Genomic DNA, 11362 nt, shown 5'->3' on the forward strand with positions numbered 1-11362 from the left:
ATAAAACTTATATTGGTTATTATTATTATTAATTTTAATAAAACAAAGTATATATTTGTATGAGAAAAGTGAATATACGGAACAATATATATAAGCTTCGTGTGTATATATATATATATATATATATATATATATATATATATATATATATATATATATATATAAGTTTAGGTTTTTATTTTCAATTATAAAATTAGTAGTATGTAAAATGTGTATTTGGTGTATATATATATATATATATATATATATATATATATATATATATATATATATATATATATATATATATATATATAATGTATATTTGGTGTATATGTGTGTATATGTATGTTTGTATACATAAAAATAGAAATTAAATGTATGTGTATATATGTATTTGGTAATTGTATATATGTGTATTTGTATGTAAAATGTTATGATTCACAATGCTAGAATTCAAAAAACAAAAAAAAAAAATAATCTACTAAATTAAAATTTAATAACTTAATAATTTAAAATACAATTCTATAAAAAAAAGTATCTTTTTTTAAAAGAAAATTTAAGTCTCTTCCTTTTATGATTCACAATGCTAGAATTCAAAAAGCAAAAAAAGTAGTAATCTATTAAATTATAATTTTATAAATTAATAATTTAAAATACAATTCTATATAAAAAAAGTAGTTATTTTTTTTAATTTAAATCTCTTCCTTTTAAATCATCAAAATTACAATACTATAATTTAAAAAACAATAAAAAAAAAAGTAAGATGCTACAATTTAAATAAGTTATTTAAAATAAAATATTATAACAAAATTGGAAAAAAAAAAATATTAAGACATAAATCTACTATTGTTGAGGCAGCAAGGGCTCAAGCCCTTGCCGGTATGGATCCATAGCATTGGAGTGATGCTATTGATCACTTCTCAACAGAAAAGCATCAAAAACGATCCGTTGGAAACAAAGAATGCCGAAAGAAGTAAGTAGTTAAGAATCGTAGAGGGACGTGCAATTACGGTAGTGCTTGTTTTAAGAACGCAAGTTACAATAATGTTTATTAAGTTATAACATATTTTTTTTATTGTTTATTCAAGTATAACATATTTTATAATGTTAAAATGAATGTGAATACACTTGAAGCATTACATTGTGGGCATGTGAATAAAAAATGGGGAATTTGTTGATCCTTTGGTTGAATAACAATATGTAAGTTATTATTATTTTAAAATAAAGTAGATTGTTGTTTTTTTTTGTGTTAGTTTTAATGTATATGGACAATCTCTTTGAAATACAGAATTCCTTAGTTGATGAGGTTGCTTTATACACTCATCACATAACCGACTCCGGTGGTGATCCAGACACCATTGATTTGATCACAATATTAGAAAAGGTGTTAGGTGCATCAAAGGGGGCATGTTCCTTCTACAGTGGGTACAAGTGCTACATCCCAATAGCAGTTACAGTCACAAGCACCGTAACCAATATAGGTATTTGTTAAATTCTTAAAGAATTTGGTAGCTTTTCTATATTGTTAAGAACTTGTTGCATTTATAGTATTTTTTTGTATTTTGGTAGTTTGTTAAATTGTTAAAGACTTACTTGATTTGGTGGTATAATAGTTTATAAAATTGTTAACGACTTAATTCATTTAGTGGTTTGATAGTTTGATAGTTTGTTAAATTATTAATTACTTTATGTGTTTGTGACTCAACTGTAGCATGTATATGTGAATGTTTTTCTTCAAAACCCGACGTTTGTGACGGCAATTGAAGATATTATCCGCTCGTTTAAGAACCAAGTCAACAACGAGGAAAACAACAATACGGAAAACGAATACACATAGTATTTCTTGTTTTATGTTATGGATGATGTTACTTTTGATTTATTAGATAATTTATATAATGTGGTATATTTTATATTTTATATAATGTGGTCTGTATTTATTTCTGTATTTTTATCCAATCTGTATTTTGTGATATATATATATATATATATATATATATATATATATATATATATATATATAAACTAGTATCATAAATAAATTGTTTTTTCAAAAAAAAAAAAATAGACACCATTAGCAGCGACACCTTTAGGGACGACATTAACCAATTGCGACGACTACTGATTCCGGGAAGAGTAGCCGGAAAAACTCCCACCGGTGGCCATTTGTAACGACAAGTATTAGAGACGACTGAGACATTTAGCGACGACGAGTATTTAAGACGACGCCATTTGCGACGACAAATGAGTATTATCTATGAAGTAGTAGCGACAACCCTTTAGCGACGACATGTCGTCGCTAAAGGTATTAGCAACGACATGTCGTCGCTAAATGTATTAGCGACGACAATGGGCATCAATTGCGATATTTTTTGTCGTCGTTAAAGGTTACGTTTCTTGTTGAGATACTACATCGTTTTGTATCATCTATATGCATTGAAATCATCCAAAGTTTTTAAATTTTAACTCCTAAATTGATTACTTTCAAGACTTTCAATAATTTTACCATTATCGTCTTCTTACATAATTTTCATTTGCAACTATAATAATATATTATGGTAGGTGTTCGACGGAAATATGTGATGTAAGAGGAAGATAATGATGAAATTCCAAAAATATTGGAAATAAATCAAGTTAGGTTGAAGTTTAATAACATTGTAATGCGTATATGATACAAAACGACGTAATATTGTAAGGTCCCAATTACAAGATCCAAACCAGTGATCAAAACAATCAATAATAAGAATGAGTAGAAGAAGAGAATTATCAAGCAATGCACACGTTCATTCAGAAAAACGTCTAGTACACCTTGAAGATACACACATTGGCCGTAAACACTATGGTACGTAACACCTGACAGACTCTGACACATACTATTTATAGGGACTGACTGGTCGTAAACAAGTTCATGGTCGTAAACCTGTTTACGGCCGTGAACACCAACTCAGCCGTAAACTCAAGATACAAACACTTCCAACATGACCAAAACCCCACCAAGACTTATACAAAAGATAGCCTAGCCCAAACCACAAATCTATGACCTATCAATCTCCCCCTTGGTTTGGGGCTAGCATTGATTTAGTCCTTCTCGATAATGAGCACATCAGACCTCCCTATTTGTAACGTCCGTAGATCCAGGCTAGTCGATTTAGAGACGATAAGCATCAAAAGTTACTTTTTGATAAAAGATTATTTAGAATGAATAATCTTAACTAAGTTGTAGTGGTCCAGACAAGGATTCCGGATATATAAAGAATGCCGAAATCCGAGTTATAACGAAGAAGCTATGACCTGTCGAAGTTTCGCGACAGAACCGGCACGACACAGGGCGACGTAAATAGTGAATTTACGATAGAGCGATATTTGGCCTTATCGATCTAAATGAAAGTTGTAGAATACGTTAAACCGAGAGCGTGCATAAAAAGAACGTCTAAATCTGACTTCGTATGAGAAGTTATGATTTTTCGAAGTTTCGACTTAGCGGTATGCAGCCCAAAGTTCGAATATGAGATGGAGTGGTTTCTAGCGGAAACAATCTAAATGAGAATCGAAGATCTCGTCGATAATAGTCCAACGGTAAAAAGACAGACGAAAACGAACGACAGATGAAGGAGTTATGAATTCCTAATGGAGTTTTCCTGTCCCGACATACTAAAAATAATATAATAAAAGTTAATGTTAAAATTAGTCGTCGTAGTCTGAACAAGAGTTGTAGAGCATAATCTCACCTACGCGTGGATATAAAGAACGTTGAAAACGGAGCTCGTATGCGAAAGCTATGAATTTTTGAAGTCCGGGGCGCGAACCACGACACTATGTTAGAGTTCACGACGTGAATACAGTGTTCACGACGTGAACTCAGTATTAATGACTTCTGGAGCCTGACAGACGCAAGTTGCGATGACGCACCTGATGACTACTGAACTCACGACGTGAATTTTGAGATTTACGACGTGAATTTTGAGATTTACGACGTGAATCCAGCAAAATGGCCCTATAAATAGAAACCGAAGGGCAGCCGTCCATAGCTGCTAATTCCTTCACTCTCTCACTCCCCATACCCTCTCCAGCCCTCTTGAAGTACCCCCGAAGCCCCGGTATCATCCCGACACCCGAAGCGAGTCCCGAATCCCCGAAGATCCCGAGAAGAAAAGAGTTTCAAACCGAAGCTCTGCCCGCGAGAAGCCCGGTGTGTGAAGATATCTCGGATTCATCGAAGAATTACGACTTGAAGAGCCGTAGTGCTGTCCGACAATCGTCTTAACAAGTGAGTGTGTAGTTACTTTCATATAACACATAGATATGAAGTATTTTCTATAAGATACGTGCTATGTGTTTATATATTGTTTTTTTACTTGAGATGGATGTTGAATGAATGTTTTATACAGGTTTTAAAATGATTTAAACTATATATGTAATTTATATTTACAAATATGTTGGGTAGAACATGGGTAGATGAAATAGTTGGTGTGGGATGAAAGATAGTTTTAGGATGAGACGAAAGATGATATAGAGCATGAGATGAGGGTGACAGGTGAAAAATGAGTGAAACCTTTACCCAAACGATGGCCCCCGTCATTCAGCAGAGTAGAGATGACAACCACGGACTATTCTAGACAGTCCAGTGGAACACTAGCAAGTTCGCAACTCGTAGGTGTTGTGGACTTGATGTTCACCGGTGTACTCAAAAAACCCTGGCAACTATTGACTTAGTGCCTAATAATAATACGATGGTAGCTATGGATTTAGTATAGTGTATATGAACCTTGGCAGCTATGGATTTAGTACTGTGTAGATGAACCTTGGTAGCTATGGATTTAGTACTATGTAGATGAACCTTGACAGCTATGGATTTAATGTTTGTTATAGGAACCTCGGGCAGCAATGGACTTTGTGCCAATTCCTTAGGTCAATCCTTAGGAACGAATGAATAAAGGATAGCTGATTCTTACGGTAAATCCTTAAGAAATAAAGAAGATAATGGGGATGGGTAATTGGGTTGATTTTTTGATGATTGAATATAATAATTATATTATTGTGGGTTGAAAACCCTATATGCTCACCAGGCCCCCAAGCCTGACCCACTCAGTTTTATTTGTATTACAGGTAGTGGCGTGAGAGCATAAGTTGGATGACTTATCAAGATATTTGATTATAGACCAGTAGTTGTAAATAACTGTTGTAAGGTCTGTATTGTACTGTTTATGCTTTTGGTCTATATCAGAACATGACATCCCGAGATTTTGTTATTTAATGAAAATACATTTTTCTTTAAAGAAATGTTTTGATAAATTCTTATCATATATTGTTTGGGAACAAATTCCGCAACAGTTTTCTTTAAACGATTACTCTGATTTTAAAACAAAGCATAAACAAATCGGTCTTTTCTGGCCGTGAAATTGGGGATGTCACAGTTAGTATCAGAGCATTAGTTTAAGTGAACTAGGAATTTGTAGGAAATTTCTAGACTTAAACTTAGGATGCTAAGTGAAGATTGTGAGATGAGTGTCAGTTGTATTTTAGATACGAGCACTAGTATATTTTAGGAAAGATACATAAAATGCTTTTATGTGATAAATGTTATATGTTTGCCATATATGATATTATTTGTTCGGATCTATGGTCTGTTGCCGACCGGATCTAGAAATTTTATGTGCTCAGGATTCTAAATGTTTAATTACAATATTAGAACTGGCATGTAACTTTTCGGAGTAATAATGAGGATTACACATCTAAATCTTCTCTATCTATATTTTCGTCTCGATGCAATGAACGCATGCTTCCGTGAACGTAACGTCATGGTGAAGGCTTGTAGAAAATTGAGTAAACGGAGGAAATGAGGAGGCTTGCAATAGCGAATGACGCTTATTGGAAGATATCGTAAGAGAGGTATCTTGCCTTTAGAATGTGTCTTATAAATAATACGTGTAGTACGAGAGGAGTACACTTTCGATTAGCAGAAGGAAAGAACTTTTGGTATAATCCATGAAGTTGTCCTATCGTTTGGTGTTTCCACCACCAACCGAGTTGAAGCAGAATTGATGATTGAAGATACGCATGGAAGAAGTCCTAGTAGAGTCTAGGAAAACTTTTATGATTATTTGGGCACATTCGTATGTGTTAATTTTTTTTGTGATTTTAGGACTTGGGGACTGCGAGACAATACTTGGGACGAGTATGAGTAGGTGTGAATAGGTAGAGATCTATACTACTGGAAGCACAAGACTCACGCTTGGATCAGGGAAAGTCACAAGGTTACGAAGAAGCTAGTGATTGATTCCGTTTTTATTCAAGTATGTCGTTACCATTGTTTCGGTAATGACTAAGAAGATGATTGATATTTTGACCCTAGTGGTCATATCAAATTAATTCCGACTACAATGAGTTTGTTACGTGGTTCGGAGAACCAAGTTCGATGTAGCATCTGAGTTAAGCCGGAAGATTGAAATCAAAGCGATCAATTGTATCGCGCTCGTTGTTAAAGAAGTTAGTAGCTAGAAATGCTACATGCTAAAATGTGATCATATCACATTAGAATATGAAGGAAGGTATATTCCAATTCTGGAATTTGACTCTAAGAGACTTAAGTCTAATCGTTGCATCATACGATGAGAGATCATTTGAGCATGACCCATCGGTCTGTTACAATAGATAGAGGAAAGTACTTATCCTAAGAAGAAGAAGGAGTCCTCAATAAGGATTTAGTTTGTAACTCGTAGGTTACGATTGAAAGTCCAACATAGTACGAAGAGCAGGTGCAAGATTAAGCATCGCCTGCAGTCAAGAAGCCCAAGAGTCAGATACTCGTTCGAAGAAACATATATATTACGGTTATTACTTAAGATGGAAAGATAACGTAGGGAATCATTATACAAGCCCTATTTTCATTGATGATTCCGGGACGTAATCATCCTAAGGGGGAGATAATTGTATCGCCCGTAGATCTGGGCTAGTCGATTTAGAGACGATAAGCATCAAAAGTGACTTTTTGATAAAAGATTATTTAGAATGAATAATCTTAACTAAGTTGTAGTGGTCGTGACAAGGATTCCGGATATATAAAGAATGCCGAAATCCGAGTTATAACGAAGAAGTTATGACCTGTCGAAGTTTCGCGACAGAACCGGCACGACACAACGCGACTTAAATAGTGAATTTACGATAGAGCGATATTTGGCCTTATCGATCTAAACAAAAGTCGTAGAATACGTTAAACCGAGAGCGTGCATAAAATGAACGTCTAAATCTGACTTCGTATGAGAAGTTATGATTTTTCGAAGTATCGACTTAGCGGTATGCAGACCAAAGTTCGAATATGAGATGGAGTGGTTTCTAGCCTAAACAATCTAAATGAGAATCGAAGATCTCGTCGACAATAGTCCAACGGTAAAAAGACAGACGAAAACGAACGACAGATGAAGGAGTTATGAATTCCTAAGGGAGTTTTCCTGTCCCGTCATACTAAAAATAATATAATAAAAGTTAATGTCAAAATTAGCCGTCGTAGTCTAATCAAGAGTTGTAGAGCAGAATCTCACCTACGCGTGGATATAAAGAACGTCGAAAACGGAGCTCGTATGCGAAAGATATGAATTTCTGAAGTTTGGGGCGCGAACCCCGACACTATGTTAGAGTTCACGACGTGAACTCAGTATTAATGACTTCTGGAGCCTGACAGACGCAAGTTGCGATGACGCACCTGATGACTACTGAACTCACGACGTGAATTTTGAGATTCACGACGTGAATCCAGCAAAATGGCCCTATAAATAGAAACCGAAGGGCAGCCGACCATAGCTGCTAATTCCTTCACTCTCTCACTCCCGATACCCTCTCTAGCCCTCTTGAAGTACCCCCGAAGCCCCGATATCATCCCGATACTCGAAGCGAGTCCCGAAGCCCCGAAGATCCCGAGAAGAAAAGAGTTTCAAACCGAAGCTCTGCCCGCGAGAAGCCCGGTGTGTGAAGATATCCCGGATTCATCGAAGAATTACTACTTGAAGAGCCGTAGTGTTGTCCGACAATCGTCTTAACAAGTGAGTGTGTAGTTAATTTCTTCTAACACATAGATGTGAAGTATTTTCTATAAGATACGTGCTATGTGTTTATATATTGTTTGTTTACTTGAGATGGATGTTGAAGGAATGTTTTATACAGGTTTTTAAATGATTTAAGCTGTATATGTAATTTATATTTACAAATATGTTGGGTAGAACATGGGTAGACGAAATAGTTGGTGTGTGATGAAAGATAGTTTGAGGATGAGACGAAAGATGATATAGATCATGAGATGAGGGTGACAGGTGAAAAATGAGTGAAATCTTTACCGAAACGATGGCCCCCGTCATTCAGCAGAGTAGGGATGACAACCACACACTATTCTAGACAGTCCATTGGAACACTAGCAAGCTCGCAACTTATAGGTGTTGTGGACTTGATGTTCACCGGTGTACTAAAAAAACCCTGGCAGCTATAGACTTAATGCCTAATAATAATATGATGATAGCTATGGACTTAGTACAGTGTAGATGAACCTTGGTAGCTATGGATTTAGTACTGTGTAGATGAACCTTGTTAGCTATGGATTTAGTACTGTCTAGATGAACCTTGATAGCTATGGATTTAGTACTGTGTAGATGAACCTTGACATCTATGGATTTAATGTTTGTTATAGGAACCTCGGGCAGCAATGGACTTTGTGCCAATTCCTTAGGTCAATCCTTAGGAACGAATGAATAAAGGATAGTTGATTCTTACGGTAAATCCTTAAGAAATAAAGAAGATAATGGGTATGGGTAATTGGGTTGATTGTTTGATGATTGAATATAATAATTATATTATTGTGGGTTGAAAACCTTATATGCTCGCCAGGTCCCCAAGCCTGACCCACTCAGTTTTATTTGTATTACAGGTAGTGGCGCGAGAGCATAAGTTGGATGACTTATCAAGATATTTGATTATAGACCAGTGGTTGTAAATAACTGTTGTAAGGTCTGTATTGTACTGTTTATGCTTTTGGTGTATATCGGAACATGACATCCCGAGATTTTGTTATTTAATGAAAATACCTTTTTCTTTAAAGAAATGTTTTGATAAATTCTTATCATATATTGTTTGGGAACAAATTCCGCAACAATTTTCTTTAAACGATTACTCTGATTTTAAAACAAAGCATAAACAAATCGGTCTTTTCTGGCCGTGAAATTGAGGATGTCACAGTTGGTATCAGAGCATTAGTTTAAGTGAACTAGGAATTTGTAGGAAATTTCTAGACTTAAACTTAGGATGCTAAGTGAAGATTGTGAGATGAGTGTCTGTTGTATTTTAGACACGAGCACTAGTATATTTTAGGAAAGATGCCTAAAATGCTTTTATGTGCTAAATGTTATATGTTTGCCATATATGATATTATTTTTTCGGATCTATGGTCTGTTGCCCACCGGATCTAGAAAATTTATGTGCTCAGGATTCTAAACGTTTAATTACGATATTAGAACTGGCATGTATCTTTTCGGAGTAATAATGAGGATTACACGTCTAAATCTTCTCTATCTATATTTGTCTCGATGCAATGAACGCATGCTTCCGTGAACGTAACGTCATGGTGAAGGCTTGTAGCAAATTGAGTAAATGGAGGAAACGAGGAGGCTTGAAATAGCAAATTACGCTTATTGGAAGATATCGTAAGAGAGGTATCTTGCCTTTAGAATGTGTCTAATAAAAAATATGTCTAGTACGGGAGGAGTACACTTTCGATTAGTAGAAGGAAAGAACTTTTCGTATAATCCTTGAAGTTGTCCTATTGTTTGGTGTTTCCACCACCAATCGAGTTGAAGCAGAATTGATGATTGAAGATACGCATGGAAGAAGTCCTAGTAGAGTCTAAGAAATTTTTTATGATTATTTGGGCACATTCGTTTCTGTTAAATTGTTTTGTGATTTTAGGACTTGGGGACTGCGAGACAATACTTGGGACGAGTATGAGTAGGTGGGAATAGTAGTAGAGATCTATACTACTGGAAGCACAGGACTCACGCTTGGATCAGGGAAAGTCACAAGGTTAGCAAGAAGCTAGTGATTGATTCAGTTTTTATTCAAGTATGTCGTTACCATTGTTTCGGTAATGACTAAGAAGATGATTGATATTCTGACCCTAGTGGTCATATCAAATTGATTCCGACTACGATGAGTTTGTGACGTGGTTCGGAGAACCAAGTTCGATGTAGCATCTGACTTCAGCCCGAAGATTGAAATCAAAGCGATCAATTGTATCGTGCTCGTTGTTAAAGAAGTTAGTAGCTAGAAATGCTACATGCTAAAATGTGATCATATCACATTAGAATATGAAGGAAGGTATATTCCATTCTGGAATTTGACTCTAAGAGACTTGAGTCTAAGCGTTGCATCATACGATGAGAGATCATTAGAGCATGAACCATCGGTCTGTTACAATAGATAGAGGAAAGTACTTATCCTAAGAAGAATAAGGAGTCCTCAATAAGGATTTATTTTGTAACTCGTAGGTTATGATTGAAAATCGAACATAGTACGAAGAGCAGGTGCAAGATTGAGCATCGCCTGCGGTCAAGAAGCCCAAGAGTTAGATACTCGTTCGAAGAAACATATATATTACGGTTATTACTTAGGAAGGAAAGATAATTTAGGGAATCATTGTACAAGCCCTATTGTTGTTGATGATTCCGGGACGTAATCATCCTAAGAGGGAGATAATTGTAACGCCCGTAGATCCGAGCTAGTCGATTTAGAGACGATAAGCATCAAAAGTGACTTTTTGATAAAAGATTATTTGGAATGAATAATCTTAACTAACTTGTAGTGGTCGTGACAAGGATTCCGAATATATAAAGAATGCCGAAATCTGTGTTATAACGAAGAAGTTATGACCTGTCAAAGTTTCGCGACAGAACCGGCACGACACAGCGCGACGTAAATAGTGAATTTACGATAGAGTGATATTTGGCCTTAGGGATCTAAACGAAAGTCATAGAATACGTTAAACCGAGAGCGTGCATAAAATGAACGTCTAAATCTGACTTCGTATGAGGAAGTTATGATTTTTCGAAGTTTCGACTTAGCGGTATGCAGCCCAAAGTTCGAATATGAGATCGAGTGGTTTCTAGCCGAAACAATCTAAACGAGAATCGAAGATCTCGTCGATAGTAGTCCAACGGTAAAAAGACAGACGAAAACGGAGGACATATGAAGGAGTTATGAATTCCTAACAGAGTTTTCCTGTCCCGGCATACTAAAAATAATATAATAAAAGTTAAAGTCAAAATTAGCCACCGTAGTCAGAACAAGAGTTGTAGAGCATAATCTCACCTACGCGTGGATATAAACGACGTCGATAACGGAGCTCGTA

Source organism: Lactuca virosa, chromosome 4 (genome assembly GCF_052849685.1).
Source record: "Lactuca virosa cultivar CGN04683 chromosome 4, Lactuca_virosa_CGN04683_v6, whole genome shotgun sequence".
NCBI classification, from domain to species: domain Eukaryota; kingdom Viridiplantae; phylum Streptophyta; class Magnoliopsida; order Asterales; family Asteraceae; genus Lactuca; species Lactuca virosa.